The 19,806-nt window shown below is 36.1% G+C and overlaps 1 protein-coding gene across 5 annotated transcripts in view; it reads right to left on the bottom strand.

Moving 5' to 3' along the window:
• The window catches only part of LOC135220726 (transmembrane protease serine 11D-like), a 496,130-nt gene that overhangs the window by 158,079 nt on the left and 318,245 nt on the right, over nucleotides 1-19,806 (bottom strand). The window contains exon 1 of one of the 5 annotated variants that reach the window (XM_064258160.1): nucleotides 18,501-18,593. The exons of the other annotated variants lie outside the window; for them this stretch is intronic. The gene's annotated coding sequence lies outside the window, so the exon portion shown is untranslated. Of the gene's footprint in view, nucleotides 1-18,500; nucleotides 18,594-19,806 lie in introns of those variants that run through there. 5 annotated transcript variants of the gene reach the window in all.

Here is a 19,806-nt window from a genome sequence, read left to right as displayed (position 1 = left end):
TTCTTCAGCAAGAAGTAACCATCATCGGAACAAAAGTACCCAACAATTGACAGGGAGCCCCTAGCAGTCCACAAAGCCAAATGTCACTTCTGCCACATGCTCGAAGGATGACAGTTCGTCATAGACAGACCATCAACCACCATTGGTGCATGCCTTCACAAAGACAGCAGATGCATGGTCAGCACAATAATAGCGTCACCTATCACTAACAGCTGAACACTCCTGCACCATCAAGTATTTGAAGGGTTCACCAAACACCATGGCAGATGCAATATTGCAAAATTGGGTCAACACCATCCAGCTTAGGATAGTCTATCCCAAAATAGCAGAGGCACGAAGAGACGACATGGACCTACAGTAACTGCCGCTATGTTGAGCAATAGTGAGACAACCATCGCCCGAGTAACAAGTACTGGACGACCTCACCCCTACCTGTCAGAAGGCCTCAGAAGGAAGACTTTCAACCTTACCCACAACTTGCTCCACCCATCAGGCCAGCCAACTACCTGAATTTTAGCAGAGCTGTACATCTGGTGGGGAATGAAAAAGGGCATGAAAAACTGGAAGAGAAAATGCCTTCTGTGTCAGACATAAAAATCACAGGGCATGTAGAGAGCAGAATGGGAGAGTTCCACACAATGCACTGCTGGCTCGCCCACAACCTCGTCGACATAGTGGGACCTCTACCATGCTCCAAGGGTACACCATCATCAACAGAAATACCAGGTGGCCTGAAGCAATACAGTCCTGCAGATCATCATGAGCGACAGGGGGACAACTTCAGAAACTACCTTATGGAACACCTTCACAGATAGTCTGAGAAGAAAGATAATACACATGATGGCCTACAACCCAAAAGCTAGTGGCACCATCGAAAGGTTACGCCAGTCTAATAGGGACCTTAACATGTCACCCAGGGAAGAAACAAGGACTACCAGATGACAGTGGACAGCAGAACAACACGAGTGTCCATTGACTGCCTAAAGCCAGCATACCTTCCAGACTGCAAACTACAACAGTAGGCCTCTCCAAAGGTGGGGGAGTACTGTAGGGTTCCACGTGGACCCATACACAACATCCATCTCACCTGGCCGGCTAATCTCCTCACAACAAGTATCTCTGGGCGCAAAATGCGCATATACAAGAAACACAGCATATGTCACAAATAAGTTATGTTAAATGTATCATTATTATCACAGGCATTATAATTTCAGCATTTCAGCTTATGCATCATAACTTCATTTGTATATTGTACATTGATTTATATACATCTTTCCATCCTTTAGCAAATACAATTGATTGTACTGTGACCTCTGTTTTGTTTGGCTTGTGTCAGGCACTACATTTCTGATTGTTGTCTGAATAAATCAGTCAGTTTGTAGATGCAGTTTCTTACACATGCCTTCGCTACAATATCAAATTTCCTTTTCATGTCCAATCAATCATTAAGCACGGCACAAATAAGATAGCGTTTTTACAGTATTAACCATGTGTTTAAAGCCATCTCTTCACTTACAACAATATAAACACCACAGGCACATCCACAGACCAGGATACTAATGAAAATGGAAAACTAGTTCCTAGAAAGGGAGACTACTCCAACCCAGAGACACCCCAGCAATTTCTTGTTTCCTTCTACGTCAGGAGCCCAACATTTTTAACATAAAAAGATCAGGGAAAGTGAGTTAGGCAAAGATGAGAAATGTGTTTACAGAAAAACAATAAGGTTATGATAGATTACTTGTATTGGTTTTTCGGCAGAGAGAGCATCATACAAGGAGGGACAAGTCTTAAAATGAATGCAAAATATAAATGAGTACACTCATCAATCGAAAAATGGTTTAAAGATTAAAAACAAATGCCTTCTAAGTATCGACAAGTTTTAAAAGTATGGGCGATTTATTAAGCAAAATGAAAAGTATCCTAGTATATCACGGCCACACGGTGTAACTCTTAAATTTAGAGGCTTTAACAAACCAACCTTTATTTTAGAAAAATAAAAAGATACTTGTGTACTAAGATACTGATTAATAACTCCTTTCAAGCCTAAAGATATTTATGTCACTCGATATTGATTAACTCCTAATGTATCCTCCCAATTTACATACAAGCCAAAAATATATTCATGTGCTTTGATATTGATCAATAACTCCTAATGTATCCTACTTACAAGGTTAAAGATATTGATGTAGTTTGATACTGAACAATAGGTCCAAATGTATCCTACCAATTTACTTACATGCCAAAGGATTTTATATGTAGATGTAGTTTGATACTAATCAATAACTCCAAATTTATCCTACAAATTTACATACAAGTCAAAAGATATTTATGTAGCTTGATGTTGATCAATAACTTTTAATGCAACCTACAAATTTAATTAAAAGCCAAAAGATATTCATGTAATTTGATATTGATTAATAACACCTACTATACCTTATTAATTTACTTACAGGCCACTAGTTAAACAGATGTCTGTAGTTTACCAACTTTTTATTTTTTAATCATCTAAGGTGCGTTGTTTAAAAAAATTTTCTTTGTCTATATCATGCTATATTATGTTTCAGCGTACTGTTATGAATGCAAACAGAAATGAGAAATGAGAAATGAAAGTAAACAAACAAATAAAATGTAATCTAAGCGTACTATAGAGCGAAGACATTAATTTATCGCAGAATAACTGTATAAGTTCTCGATCATGACAGTGGGACCAACCAGGTCACTGGGGATGGAGATTAAAAAAAAGAGGCTGGCATCCTATCGAAGGTATCTTAATTGCTACAGAATGGGACTCGGAAAATCATGATGACAAGTGAAAGAGACATATGACGGGGAATAGATGGCAAATGATGTCTCTCCGCCATATGCTTGTGGATGTGTCAAGACTATTAAAAAGACATAATCAGAACATTAAATGTTTGAACTGTTAGATGAAAATAGTAGCTGGCCATTTTTTTACCACAACGCAAAATATAGGTCAGACAACTAATAATCAGTAAATTTAATGGTAATGTCATTAGAATTTTTATTGATGAAGATTTCTATTTATAAAGAATTTTATTTACAAGGCTTTTTATTCATGTCACCTAAACTGAGTTACATAACTCGGAGGCATCCCTACTCGGATCTGGCACCCACTTAGCTCTCCTCATGCGGACTGCAAAGCTAATCAGTTAAGAGCAACCCACTTTTCATTTTGCACTCTTCTTTGACTTTATTGCATTCACGTTTTTCCATTCGACTGCAAGAGCAGCATCTATGGATTATTTTAATTTAAAAGGATTTATCTTCTCTTGATCTTTGGGATAATCTCACTTTTTAGTCTTGGTTCGCAAATATAGAGTTTTAAGACTAATCTTAATACCCGTCTAAACAGTCGGTATCCCTAAAGGGGGTTGAACAGGTGCAGATGTTAAATGACAAGTAATGTCTTTTATCCTGAACGCCATCACGGGAGATTCACTGTACATATGTCCACTTATAAAAGTGCGAGTAAAAGCTAACAGCATTATCAATACAACTTTTATTTCTGCATAAACACAATAACGCGCAAACACATAATTATACATAATAGTATGCAGACTATGAGAAGTTGTAAAACAGAATTTCATATTCAAAAACTGAGCAGACCCGTGGGAAGGGAATGTTCCAAAAAGCAGCTGTGTCGTTGCATCCACCCCTAAACTCTAGTACTCCTGGGTCACATAATTTTCAAGTCTCCTAATTAAATATTATGTATTATGTATATTTTATTGGTAATGGAGCAGACCGCCAGAACCTGCATGCGGTTTTCCGAAGACAAAGAAGCCTTACAAAATACACAACATTGAACTAATTTGTGCATAGTCATATGGACCTAAGCGCACTTTATATATTTTACACAAATGTACGTAAGTAATATGTATGTGTAGAAAACATCACTAGTCTAACACGCAAAAACTCTTGAACCTTGACTTTCAACCTCAACGAAATCAAAAATAAACTGGCACCGATCAAATAATTTTGCAACTCAAACGAGAAATACCATCAACGCGGTTTCACGACAGAAAACCTCAAATGTAGAGCCGACAAAAAATTTGCATAAAGTTAAAAATAGCGTTTACGAATGCACTGATTAACCAAAGGGCAGCGTTACCTCCATGAAATATAAATTGCTCTTTCGAAAGAAAGTCTGTATAACAGAGTGAAGTTTTTAACACATTCAATTTTGTGAACTCCGACATTTTAGGAATACACGAAGCAGTGCTAAGCCACACCTGTCAGTCAATAGTGCTTTGCTTCTCCAACTGGGAATTGGCAGATATTAATAGAATCTTTTCATTTACATTAGGCCTAAGAGAGTGCACACGTTAATTAGTTAATTGAGGTCACTGAAAACGGAAAAAAGAATATTATTAACGGTATCTGGCGTGTGTATCTGTGCTTGTAAAAGAGGGAAAAGAGAGTTGAAATAACACACACACACACACACACACACACACACACACACACACACACACACACACACACACACACACACACACACATATATATAATATATATATATATATATATATATATATATATATATATATATATATATATATATATTATTGCTTGTAAGGTTCAAGGGGTCATCCTTATGCCGAAGAAACCTATACCAGCAAATAAATAGTAAACAGATAATTCAATCGTTACTTACAAACAAGTTAAAAAGTAATAACCTCTTAGGTGACATTAAGCCTGCCACTTGAACGGAAGAAAAGCAAAAAATTCCGTAAACATTAAGAATACAAAAAGTATCTACTGCTTGTTCATTAAGGTTGGTTGGAAAGTTGCTCTCTAACTACTGATGCAAATACCATGAATCTGTACTCTTACTTTCTGGCACAATATGACGATACCTTTTTCGATGACACTAATGGATGTAAGACCAGACTTTTTCGCACTGTTTAGTGTTAGCCTTCGACTTTATAAACTGAGCCTTATCAAATTTTGCTCCTGAAATCATTCGCGGTTTTAAATAACTGAAAGTAGATAGTTGTTGACGATATAATTATGTAGTAAGTCTAAATTCAGTCTTCCGTTCCGCATGGTGGTGTTCCAGGACCTTTTGAGGTTTTAATCTTTGCTAATAAGTTGACAGTTGCCTACGAAAATATAGTATTACGGTTTCCAGGTAAAGCAACTCTTGCTGCAGTTATGCACAGCCCAAAAATACAAAATACAGTTTTAGGTAGCCATACTTGATCAATACGCCACAACTTCCACGGTGTTTCCTCGACTCGATTCCTCTGTATAGGCAAGACTGTCCGCATTTTGGCGATAACTCTGGTGACCTTTTATTTCAAGTTATCTTTATTGCAGTGCCCCAAAAATATAATCAAGCTTCCAGATAATTATTTCAGATTGGTTGTCTGCTGATTTTGCTTCGGATTAATAATAGGAAAAATATACTGTATTTAAAATATATTGTACTCTAGACCAAAGATGAAAACCCCAGAAAGTTGTTATAAGCAAAATACAAACTCCGGCAGCACCGACCGTATTGATGGACAGAAGCTTGCAGATACCCTTTTGGCATTTAACATATGGCGGTCATCATGGCTAATTCATTGCGTCGAATTATTCTCATCCCCGAAACCGACCGTGAGGGAAATCCAGAACTGAATTGCCAATGAATTCATGGGTTCGTAATGACGTTTCACAGCTACACGATGGCCTCCACGGCGCGAATAGTAAATAATGTGCAATGGCCAAGCACGTGTGTACAGCCAGGCTTCGAGGTTGCTGCAGAGATCATTAAGCTGGAACAGACCCGAGATGATTCGGATGGTGAGGCACTCTCCTAATTACATATTGTTCTCTCTCTCTCTCTCTCTCTCTCTCTCTCTCTCTCTCTCTCCTCTCCTCTCTCTCTCGTCTTATTCTCTCTCTCTCTCTCTCTCTCTCTCTCTCTCTCTCTCTGACGAGATGCAATTGCCTCCCTTGTCCCTCACGCAAATGACTTCCGAAACTAGTCGACTTTTCGTGAACAAGTCTTCATAAATTAGTAACATTATTCTTGGTAATGTGTAACTAAATTATTGTAAAGTGTGTCGTAAAATGAACTTAGAGAGAGAGAGAGAGAGAGAGAGAGCGAGAGAGAGAGAGAGAGAGAGAGAGAGAGAGAGAGAGAAATGAAACTTTGCCTTTACTGTAACACTCAATCGTTAAAACACAGGAGAGATATTCTTCATTTTCTAAAAGTAACTCTAGTCCGAATGCTTTTAATTACACCTAATCATAATGATGTCATTGGAAAATGACAGAAGACATCAGCAACGGGATTCTAAATAAATGAAGTGATGGTTTTCTACTCGAAACGTGAAACAAACAAAAATGAAAACTTCTGATTCTCCTCCTATTCCACTGGGTTCTACTTGATTCATGGAATCATCAGACACCAGAAACGAATATAGATTCCATGAGGAAATAAGAAATATAAAACACATAGAATATCTTTTACTATAATTCACACAGAAATTACTCATTTTATAAAAGGTAACTAACTAGCAAAGGGAATTAAAGAAATGAAAGAGAAATCGAAACATTTAATAGATGGGAATGAAGCAAACAGATGTAATGAAGAATAACATGAATGCAAAAGGAAATTAAAGCTAGTTACGCTCCTTCAATATGAAAATGAAAATTCAGTCAGTGAAGAATTACAGAACTGATCACGAAACAAGAAATACATAAACACAGTCAACATCAACCGACGCTTCTCAAAAATGAAAAGCACGACGTGGATGTCGCTTTAATTCTCGCGATTTTAAGTTAATTAAGACTTCGCTTCTCTCAAATAGAAGATGAATGCCATTACTCATTTAATTTCCCGCCTCTCTTCCTGGGGCGTTTATAAAATGCTTTTTCGTTAATAACGATTTTAATCACTGGTTCTTTTAACGCGCTGAACTTTTCCGTGAGCATCGATCACCTGCCATATTTCTTCGCATGATTCACTCTGGTTAGTAATTTAGACATATAAGGCATACGGACATACAAATATATGTATATTACATATATGTATATATATGTGTGTGTGTGTGTTTCTACTGATACTCATACAAGAGTGCGGTTTCAGTGCGTTCACAAAATCCAAATGTTCTCCAAAATGAGGGATGCAATGGTCATGAATGATGCAACGCAAGAGGATCACATTCGTCTATCCATCTTCTCTCCAAAACGACTGGAGGCAGAATAATGTATGGGGATACCTGAGTAATGCGGCGACAGATCATTGACAAAGACGTTTTTTAACAATTAACTGAGAGAGAGTATCCCCCAATCAATTTACACACTTCACATCTTCAACTATAGGAGTTCATTCTAAATGATTCTCTAATCAACACAGCACTTTCAGTGTCCTAAGATACTGTCTCTACTCAAAGAGCAGAATCAAAATACACAGCATGAATGGTGAGTGGTGAAACAGAACAAGGGTTCATTAGCAGTGTAATTGTCCGGCAAGTACAGTTAGCGTATCCAAAGGCATCTCTGCATTCGACCATCATCTCGGTTTGGTATCACATCTGTGAAATTCAGTCAAGTGTCTGTGTGGCTGGAGGTGACACCAACAGGCTTCTCCTGGAAAACGATACCAAGGAAATCAGGACCTTAGGATAAAATCGTCGTGAGGGACAGCTATCCTGAACTCCACCTGCTTACTGAAAGATGAGATTCTTTCAGTCGTTCAGGTGGCTATATGCCCTCTGTTTGCACAGACCTAAAGCTTAATTACATTCCCAATATTCGTTCCAGGTCACGAGATTAATGGTCTTTTTGCCTGGAATGACTTCTGATGTTACAGAATGGAGGAAGGTTCATCGCACTAAGGGGACATTCTTGTCAATTTGAAGAAAACGAAATCTGTAATTCGGATGAGTCTCCATTTTCTAGACGATTTGCTGGGCACCGGCTAAAGTACTTTAGAGTTTGGCTTTGGTTACAACGAATCTCAATAGCCTGCTACTGACCATTTCAAGGCCTGCGGTGCATAGGTTTTCTTAAATATCTTTTTAAATATCATCTGTATCTTCTTGAAATTTTGGCCCAACATGTTTTAGGCCTCCCGCTAATGTATGGCAATATAACTAAGTATCTAAAATTATTAATAATGGCACTTTACTCTTGAACATTTCCAATTTTCTTTGCATTTGACTGAGACTTTCGGACACCGTTAGGAAAGACGGCCCGCCCACTTCTTTCTCTCCCTGTTAACAAAATATGAATGAAAGTGTACCGATCTACGATTATGACGTATAGTGTTTTACATTTTTAAATTACTCTATGGATTATTGTTTTATGTATCCAAATTAGTTTATGCAATAAAATTTATTTGTTTCATTATTTTGGGAGATTATTATGACCTCTTGGTTTATTTAGAGTATATATATACTGGAAAATATACCCGCTGAAAATTAGAGGGGCAGAAGTTACAAGCTGTTCAGGTTTGTTTATATTGTCGTCCGGCTTCCACCCGCCCATCCTGAACTCAATGCCATCGAGCAAGTATGGGCGCATATGAAGCTATATGTACGTTCATCGTTACGGCATTTCACCAGGGCAGACTTAAAGGCCAGATTGGAGGAAGCAAGGCTTGCTGTCACTAAACAGGTGTGGGAAGGAGCTGTCCAACGAAGTCAAGCTTTCGAGAACGAATACTGGCTTACTGGCAACGTCCGGCATTGCATAGATCCAATCGTTGTCAACGTCGCCAGTGATGACGAGGACGATCTGCTTTTAGACAGTGATGGGGAGTGAGCTGAAATATCCTTATATGTGTGAATATATAGTCCTGTAATTAATAAGTTTTGATATATTTATCCACCAGTTTTTTATTTTGTTTGTCTATGCTGTTTTCATGGTTACTGCAAAAATTTACTTCAAAATCTGTAAAATTTCTGTATATAATGTGCATACTTTATTGGATATATATAATAAAATAATGTATATAGTGATCTTACTTTTAAATAAACTATGATCTGTTTTTTCTTTCCATATATATATATCCAATAATAATCTAAAGTTGCGACTACCACACCATTCTCATGGAAATAGATAAGAAAGGTACATGATAAATAAAAACATACAAATGGCTTTATGAAAAGGCATCAGTAATAAATGGTAGTTCGTGTACATTTTAAAACGTAAAAAAAACATATGGTAGTACACTATTCCATTCATAAGTATGAGACAGAGTAAGAAAGAGAGTGGGCGGGGCTTCTTTCCTAACTCTTTGGCTAAACCAACGACAGGTGTTCGTATATTTACAACTAATATTGAGGAAATTGAAAGTTCTCTAAGTAAAGTGCCTTAATTATTAATTCAGGGTACTTAATTACATTGCCATATATTAGCGGAAGGTGTAAAACATGTTGCGCCAAATTTTCAGGAAGATACAGTTATTATTTAAAAAGATATTTAAGAAAACCTATGCATCGCAGGGCTTGAAATGGTCAATAGAAGGGAAACTCTTGTATGTCTAAGAATTTGACGTTCGAAAAGATCGATGAAAAGGAATAACACTAAAATTGCTCCTTCGCTGTGAGTTAAGGCGGTTCACTGTGCGTCCAGAATTCTTGGTTTCTGTGGTTCGAGTCCATGAGCCGACGAATTTTTTATCAACTAATAAATTCCCTTTCGGTTAACATATATGAAAATACATTAATTCTCAGCTTAATGATTGTATATGGATCAAGGTGATGTGATAAAATTCCTTTTATAAATTTGCAAACTTCTATCAAAACAAATTTTCTTCCGTAAGCAGATAAATAGTATTTGAAGATAATTAAGAGGTTGTTACGTGCGCACTGTAGACTTCAATGTCTGTTTTTCAACTCAGATTCCTCTTTGAACATCAATTTTAACATTACCTTTCTGTTACATTTTATATTCAACATCGAAAAACGAAATACAAAACACTGATGCTTTAAACACAAAAATACTAATTAATGCGAATATCAAGAACGTCACAAAAGTTTATATCGAAGAAATGCTAATCAGGTTAACTTTTTGGGGAAAAGTTGAATTTCAAAATTCGGAAAGACGAATTACCTCGGTGAGATAACAATACTCAAATACATACACACACACACACACAACACACATTTATATATATATATATATATATATATATATATATATATATATATATATATAGATAGATAGATAGATAGATATATAAATATATATCTATATCTATCTATCTATCTCTATATATATATATATATATATATATATATTATATATATATATATATATATATGATATGATAACTTGATCACGAAGTATATAAAACGTGATGCTATGTATAATTAAAGGTTTTTGCCACGGAGGAAAAAAATAAAGGCAAGAACGCCAAGAACTTTCGGTCTAGTACGACCCTTTACTTAGGCACAACTGATCATACAAAGCAAAAACATAGTAAAAGTAGGCTTATTATCCAAACTCACACTACAAGATTAGCAATAAGGTCGATTTCACTCTTCAGAAACGAGAAAACGCCTGAGGGCAAGATTAGCGATTTTTAGGCAGCCACACCTTGGAAGAGCACACACGTGGTGAACAGATGATTCATCCCGAAAACAATACTTTTTTAAAAAAACAAGGAGATCTATCCGACTTAGTACCATGAAATTTACAAAAATGTTCCATAAAATGAGTGAAAAGACGAAAATAGGATAAAAATATAGCGAGCAAGAGAGAGAGAGAGAGAGAGAGAGAGAGAGAGAGAGAGAGAGAGAGAGAGAGAGAGAGAATAACTATATACATGTGGGACTAATTAATTAGCAGTTCATTTATTTTAAGGTCATTCATAAACATTTTACAAACATAGGGGTCCAAATGGTACAATCCCAGACAAAGATTTAGGTTGTTTTTATTAGTGATTTGTATAATTGCTGATTCCAGTAAATTTCTTGAAACATAATCATTAGACCTAGCAATTACAGAGGTATCGCCCCAACTTATACAATAAGATTTTTTCGCTCAAATGGATAAACAGTGCATTTGAAGTCTGGGCTGTTCTAACTGAATACATATGCTGCTTAATACGTACACAAATTTTTACTTGACTGACCGACGTAAAAAGATGGGCAATCATTACAAGGAATTTTGTAAATGATGTTGTTATTTGTTACGGGACTATTCCTGATTAGCATATTTTTAATGATATTGTTATAAGAGAACACTACATTAACATTAAATGATTTAAAAATTGATTTTATTGTATATAATATATATATTATATGCACATTTACACAAACAAACATAGAAATACATATGTATGCATGCGTATAAATATAGATATATATATATATATATATATATATATATATATATATATATATATATATATATATATATATACACACACACAAATATATATATATATATATATATATATATATATATATATATATATATATATATATATATATATATATGCATGCGTTTCTTTATACACATGAGTTTAGCCTGAACAAGCAAATAATTATTTACAGTTACCTTCAAGTTTAGAGAAAGTATTAATAAAATAACAAGTTACCATCAGTACAATAGCTAACCAGGACTTTTTAATCAGTTTCAACTATCTCATAAGCGACAAAACTTTAAGAAAGAATAAACGTACTTGATAACTACAAAACGCAAACGCCGTAATACATGACAAGGCACCCACAGCTGCAAGTGCTGCCTAGTAGCTTGTCATGTAATCGATAATTCACGGTTATTCTTAAAGGCAATAAATTCAGATAAATAAGTTTCGATAGCACTGAAATTCTTTTAATAAATAGCGCAAGTAATATTCAATTTCATTTATAAATCCCGAAGATGGCAGAACCATAAGCCTGTCAGTGTGATAGGACTACAAATTAAAATGCTGATATGTTAAATATATGCTATAATTATTTCCTCTCCTTGGTCGGTATAGTCATCTGGGGACAGTTTTCTACGGTAGGGTGGCGTCATGTTGATCACGTCCATCAAGTAAATAATACATGACAGGTGACACACACTACTGCAACTTCTGAAAACAAGTGCAGCCACGCACTTCGAAATGCTACACGAAGTGACGATGTCATAAGCAAAGAGCATCAACTTTGTTTTGAATATTTTGAAGATAATCAACGGAAAAGATTCAATTATGAAATTAAACTTCAATTATGCAGTCGTGACTATAAACCTTCCTTTGGAGGAATAATGACGTGGATTGAACTATAAACTCAGACAATGAATGTATTTTTTTAATGACGTGCTGATACCGACAGGGTTTACCTAGTGATCCAAAGTTAATTTGGTTCAACTACATTGCCTCTATTTTTTGCTTGGATTACTGCGCAATAAATCATGCATCAAATCATTTATTGCTCCCCTTTCTTGCGCTCGTTCCTACAAATACTTGGATGAAAATCTCAAAGCACTTCATTAAAAGCCAACGTTTGTCCTGCCCACGGACCATACGACTGAAAACGAGGTTTGTGAAGCTAGTGATTGATAACAAGGGTTTTTAAACATAATACTAAACGCAAACACCACTGAGAAATGAACATCTACACTGTCCACAGTTAATATATCATGCATATATATATCATACATATACAGTATACGTATATACATATAATACATATTGTTCTAAATTATAACACCCCTAAGCTCACATAACTAATAACTTGGTTATTTTAATTGAAAATCCATAAGCACCAGCCACTCTAGTCCCCTTCCACTACCTCTTTGACTCGCTCTCGCTATGACTCACAGCTGTTCCCGATAGACTGCCGTTACCTATTGCTTCCACAGGACCTGAACGACAGAGGATTAAGCAGCCGCCATCTTGGCCACATGGAACTCTACTGATTTAGGAACTGAGAGGGGAAAATGCCCGGTGCACACCTGGCTTCTGCCTGGCTGAGGTAATAAAAGGGACAGCAACAAAAGGAACCCTCATAGACGATCGCCGGCCTTCTCAGGGATCACTTGTCTCACTTGGCAGCCTCCTTCATTCCTCAAGACGACGAAACGTATTATTTTACTGTCCATTGTGTGCCCTCCATCACTCCGCCATTGAAGAAGGACAAATCCAGTTATATGGTCCTAGTTCCTCCCATTGTGCTCTGTGAATAATTAAGCATCCCCGTTGTAAATGTTATTGCTAGTTACCGGCACGCAATGTAACCTGTGATTTCTCAGTAACGTAAGCCAAGCAGATGGGAATGCATTTAGTCTTTTGTCTGAGCAAACCCGGACTACGTTTTTGTAGCTGTGTATTTATGTCACATTGCAAATTTACTTGCTAACGACCTATCAATTGCCTTGTTGTGGGAGGTGGACTTTTGTGATGTGTGTCTCAGGAATTCATCAAACCTCCACTGTTCTTTTTCATTAAGACCAAACGTTTCTAGCCTTCCAAGTTCTGCAATAGCGAGTATAGCCTCACTAGATTCATCTTATGACCCAGAGTGTTCTTTAACATCCCTCAGGTGTAATCCAGAGTAACTCTAGTAAAGTGGTAAAATATATGTAATTAAGCTAAACCTCTGAGTTTACCTAAATTCCTTCATTCTGAAGTCGGCCCTAAGCCATTATTTTTATTTTTTTCAATTACGTTATGGTTCCTATAGGTAATTTACTCCGTTACAATTCAATTGCAGAGGAACAACCTAACGCAATAATATATATATGTATGTGTGTGTGTATAAATATATATATATATATATACACATATATATATATATATATATATATATATATATAATAATATAAGAGAGAGAGAGAGAGAGAGAGAATGAAAACGTAAGCAAAAATTCTGAAATGGACAAACAGAAATGTGTAATTACATAGAATTACAACATAAGCCCTGTTCATCTACTAGGGCAGTAAATTTAAATTTCACTTTACAAAGAGCTTAGAATAACTGCAAATAGTTTCAAAGAAGCAAATGATGATATAAGAATGAATATGCATGAAAAATAATCTCAAGAAAACAAATGAAAGAACTTTAAGTAATGTTCAAATGACAGTGTAAAAGTCCTTCGGATGTGTTATCAAAAGCACTTTCACTTCTAAATGACCTGGACGTACATTTTTCCCCAGCCAATGCTATTGCGTCTGACCTGCTCAGTCAGGCACTGCCGGCCGACAGCTGGCGCATACATGTTGCGACAGGTTGTGAGGGAAAGATTTTCATAGTGAGGTCCCCCTTAAAGGCCCTTTGATAAACGTCAGCCTATAATTAAACTTTCATATTGATGTTAAATGCGTTTGTAGTCATTTATCTTAACTCATGGTACCAAATTTGAACGCAGTAGGCCCATCTTTGACCATCTGGGCCTTAATCCCCTAAGAGAGGCTGTGCCCCCTTTGCTATCAAGGTCAAGGTAAGTACACTATGACCCCCGTCTCCCTGGCCGATAAGACGAAAGGGTATAGGTCTCCTCCCCTCCTAATATTGTGGGAAAGCGTCAGGGCCCCATTCCCATGGGGTTGCAGTCCTTACCACTAAGGGTGCCCTATGGCCCCCACGTTGTACCTACAGAAACACTTCTACATAGATGTCAACTCCGAAAGTTGTAAAAAATGAGGGAGTATGAAAAAGGGGGGTTATGACCCCCTTACAAACAGCCCTTGATTTTCGAATTTTGAATAAAACCTTCCTTGGGGGAAGTGAGTCTATGGTAAAAATTTGGGAACCGTAGCAGTCAACTCCGAAACTTGTAAAAAATGAGGGGGTATGAAAAAGAGGGGTTATGAACCCTCCTTAGAAACGGCCCTTGAATTTTGGTTTTTGACTATTAAACCTTTTTGGGGGGAGGAGAGTCTATGGTGAAAATATGGTAGCCTTAGCATTCATAGTCTGGGCGTGCATAGCAAACAGACAAACAGAGAGAAATTGCATTTTATATATATAGATTGACACAATAAAAAATAATTGAGCTACAAATATAACAGAACAATGCAGGATTTTCCTAGCTGTGACTACTTACACACACGCAAGTATTTCAATGGTATATAACATAACAAACTAGTCAACCCTACGATTTGTTCCCTCGTGCCTCTGCTATAAGGAAAGCCTAGTTACGAGACAAGACTTGTCCCAATAATGAAATTGAGCTTCTAAGGTTTCTTTAGAATTCAAGCCCTCAAGTCCATATTATCAGCTTTAGAATTTAATTTTTTTATTTCTCCCTTTCTGTTTTCATGAAGTTTCAGATTATGAAACCTATGGGTTCTCTCTGAGACGGCTTTTCTTGGGCAAAATGTTAACTGAAAACTTCATATATCTCTTGTACAACTTAGCTGAGTTTCGTTTGTGTTCTTCAAAGCCTTGTTTATTATTATCGATCTCCCACACGCTCAGGCACGCAAGCACACACACACACACACACACACACACACATATATATATATATATATATATATATATATTATATATATATATATATATATATATATTTATATATATATATATTATATATATATATATATATATATGTGTGTGTGTGTGTGTGTGTGTGCTTGCGTGCCTGAGCGTGTGGGAGATCGATAATATATATATATATATATATATATATATTATATATATATATATATATATATATATATGTATATATATATATATATATATATATATATATATATATATATATACTACCCACCCTTCTCGTAACTAGCATCGCAAATCCGTATGCTATCATTATCTTTAATACGTTCCGTTTCAGTCTAGAAATAGCTCGACTGCTCTGCCATTTGTGTCCCCCACCCCCCCTCCCATCGTCAATCAGCAGCACGTTCAGATCTGCACGGAATTCATTCAAATATCTAATGCCATGAAATTTGCCGTATACATATCTAAAGCATTATCGTTGACATCTTTGGCCTTTCCATTCATGACAGCAAATGAGGCAAGACATACTTTTCCAGGCGTTACCTAGCGTCCAGACCTTTCATTTTTCATTCATAACAACAGCCACGGATACAATGTATTTATTTATTTTTCTACGTTAGTTTGCTATCTCTGGGTTACTTTAAACACTAACCTATTTTGCTTTAGCCTGGTACGTCTCACTGAGTTTTACACCCATAAATGAAATGGTACGGATCCTCTATAATATGAGAAATTTAACCAATACTGGTATCTTGAAAGACGATATATATATATATATATATATATATATACTATATATATATATATATATATATATATATATATATATATATATATATATACATACACATGCATACATACATACATAATGACAAGAGATCACATCATCTGTTCTTATATTCTTTTTATAGATGTAAAAGAAAAATATACAAGTAAATGAGAACATATTCAATATTGTGAGTCAAGGACAATCAATGTGAATACTAACCGATACACAGCAGAGGCGCTATAAATAATCTGCGAAATAGAGAGATCTGCAAATTGAAAAGGTACGATTAGCGGCGAATCTAGTAAAGCTACAGAAGATGGGACTCTTGTAAGAGCGTAAGAGGTCATGCACTTAATAGTAATATCAAGGAGGTCATACTCTTAATAGTAATATTAAGGTCATGCATTTAATAGTAATATTAAGGAGGTCATGCACTTAATAGTAATATTAAGGAAGTCGTGCACTTAATAGTAATATTAAGTGATTTTCCAATATATAGCCATAGAGTTTTATTCTAACGTTTTAGTAAACACTGAATGTAAATACTTCATTACCTCGGTAGCCAAGTTAGCACTTAAATGCCAACGTTTTTCCGTATACAAACTGGTGTCTTAACGACATCTGTTAAGAAATCAACCATCGACAAGATTTCAGATATTTCATTTCTGTCAATCTTAAACCATACGATTCCTACGATTCAGATTTCGAAGTCACTTAAATACAAACAATCTCATTTCAGTATTCTTATTTTTAACTCAAAACTCGGTCTTGCAGGCGTTCTCTGCTCTCTCCAACCCTAACCGTTACTTTCTTCGTGCATTTCCGATCATAATAATCCGAACGAATCACAAAACATCTTGAGAGAGAATATCGTTTATCAATACTGTGCCCGAAGGTAAATTGCAGATGGGTGGGCGAGGACTGGAGGGAATGCACAGTCAGCAAATATAATATTGATTTTGAATGGAACAAATCACATTAAAAATGCCTTTTATCTACAGCTGACAATATATGTTTTAGTCGTATCCTATTTCCTCCTTTGTGGGAAGCTACCCCCATGACCGATAAAGATTTCAAATATAGTATGTAAACCATTAAATGGAGTTTAGCTGATAAGAAGACGAAGCGTATTAAAAATTCAACGAATGGGAGAATAACTAAGAAAAGATCCTACCTCACTGGAGAGGTTAGGCCTCGTCTGGACCCCAAACCTATCCTGGCCTTGAGAATTATAGATTTTATGAGAGAATCAAAGGGACGAACCCTCACCCAACTCTCCTTAACCTAACCTGATCTAAGGTGCCAAATTCTAACTGACTGAAGGAACTTTGCCCAACTGTCACCCCAACCTAACTTAACCTATAGTATTGTAAATGGCAGCGGGAAATACAAGGAAGAGTCCTAACCTACTCTTCCCTAGCCTAACCTAAGGCATCGAGTCTGAACTTGGTCATCAGAGGGATGGGTGTTGGTTCTGGACCCCACTAACCTAAACTATTCATAGAGTGCTGTAAGTCATACGAGTGAAATTCAGGGTACACCTGAACATACCCTAACCTAACATAGGAAGCTTGGTCCTTCCCGACTAGTTAAGACTACATTTGAACAGCATGTAAGTATGTGGCAAGTGGGTATTGTTAAGTGATCTAAAAATGCACTTCTAGCAAACATCAATGTCAAAATCATTCGAAACAAAAAATTACCGGAAAACCCACATTTTAAACATTTTTGTTAAATGAAGCCTACATAATTTCACTTTAACATGCTATACACCATTATGTATACTCCAATTACACGGAGCTCTATTGGTTATGTTATAATAGCTAAAAAATAACCTCATTCTAATACGTATCATCATAAGAATGGTCACTGCGTCTCCATTATCTTTATAATAGTGCGTAATATTCCTACACACAAAACCTTTACTCTCAACAAGAACTTAACACAAATAGATGAACAGACACTAATGATAACTTGAGAAAGCTGATCCAACAAATCAAAGAATGTAGTTCACGAAAACATTTGACAAAGATTTCGTAATTGGCTACTGTTATGCCGTCATTACGAAGGAGTCACAGGAAGTACTGAGGACTGAACTGCAATTCAGAAATTCCTCGGTAATAAATATTTGTAAAACTGATACAAAACTGACTTCAGTAATTAGGACACCCTGGAAAGTAAAACCAAACATGAACATACTTCCCATTTCCAAGAACGACCCATCTTTCACATTCCTTTCCAAACCCCTAATCAAACTTTCCCCAAATCCCTCGTAGGAAAAAGTCTCGAGTCACCCACAGTTCCATTCCCTACATAGCAGATCCTTACCTCAAACTTCCTGAATAAACATTCGAGAACCTCTTGAATGTCACAGAGCAATTTATAGGACTTCACTACACTGAACAAACAAGTGTACTGGCGATTACTTGTTCCTTTAACCATTACAGGTGGCCGTAAAATTAACACAGCTGTTCCACTTTCTGTCAGCACAGCAATGGATTTTGAGTAATGGTACATTCATCAATTAAGGAAAGGGATAGAACTTTTTGAAAAATTATGTTTAAAAATAGACATTATACAAACCATAATCACATACTGACGAATGCGGTAGATAAAGACTTCTTGTGTAGATTTTTTTATATATAATACTTTGGAATTACAAAAATCTTTAAATTTCATGGGGTTTACCACTACCTTAGTCAGATGCAACGCAAATGATAATTACTCTTCGGATGCTATATATAATATATATATATATATATATATATATATATATGTGTATATATCTATATATTTATATATATACATATATATTCATATTTTCCTATTAGTTAGAATGTTTACTTCACTAGTCGGTTCCTATCCCATGTGAATACAGAACACTACAGGTGTATTCCAATGAGTTACACTGGACCTAAGGTAACCTAAGAGGTGAAATGCCCGGGTTTTCAAAGTGTGGCTGTGAAACCCTAGTGAAGAAATGCAAATCAGGAAAAGTGTTAAAGGAGAGAAGGTGGGATGTTTTTGTTTTAAATGAGGCAAAAGTGAACGGTCAGTGTTTACAGGAATGACAGGCATAAAAGGAGCTGGCAAGTGTCGGAGGTAGCTGAAAGATGTATTACTATCAGCATCGTGTGAAAAGGTAGCATGATGTCTGCAGAAGATCGGGGCTAAGGTTGGACTGTATGAAAGGACTATTGAGCCAACTCTCCTCTATGGAAGGGAAGTTGCACAGATGAACTGTTAATAGTATGTGGCATACGAAAAACTTTCGCAACTATGTTGGGTCACAACCAAAGTGGAACATGACAACTAAGTATATGAGTGGCGGCAAAACCACGTGCATATTACTCTTAAGAATACCAAAGAGAACAACTTAAGGTAACATCCTTTAATTCCCATCTTCCTCCAAGGAACAAAAAATTAGTTTGACTGAGCTAGGAAAGATATACTGCGGCACACAAATATCACAAATCTAAGCTAGTTATTTTACATACTTTTTAATTTTCGCAATCACAATCTATGGTTGTTCCTAAGAGGCTGTTGTAGCCTCGATGATTATATACAAATATAAATAAATACACATACATACACGCGCACGCACACACCCATACACACACACATATATATATAT

Source organism: Macrobrachium nipponense, chromosome 2, assembly GCF_015104395.2.
Source record: "Macrobrachium nipponense isolate FS-2020 chromosome 2, ASM1510439v2, whole genome shotgun sequence".
NCBI classification, from domain to species: Eukaryota; Metazoa; Arthropoda; class Malacostraca; order Decapoda; family Palaemonidae; genus Macrobrachium; species Macrobrachium nipponense.
Note: the sequence above shows the minus strand (reverse complement) of the source record. Positions and strands in the feature narration are given on the sequence as shown.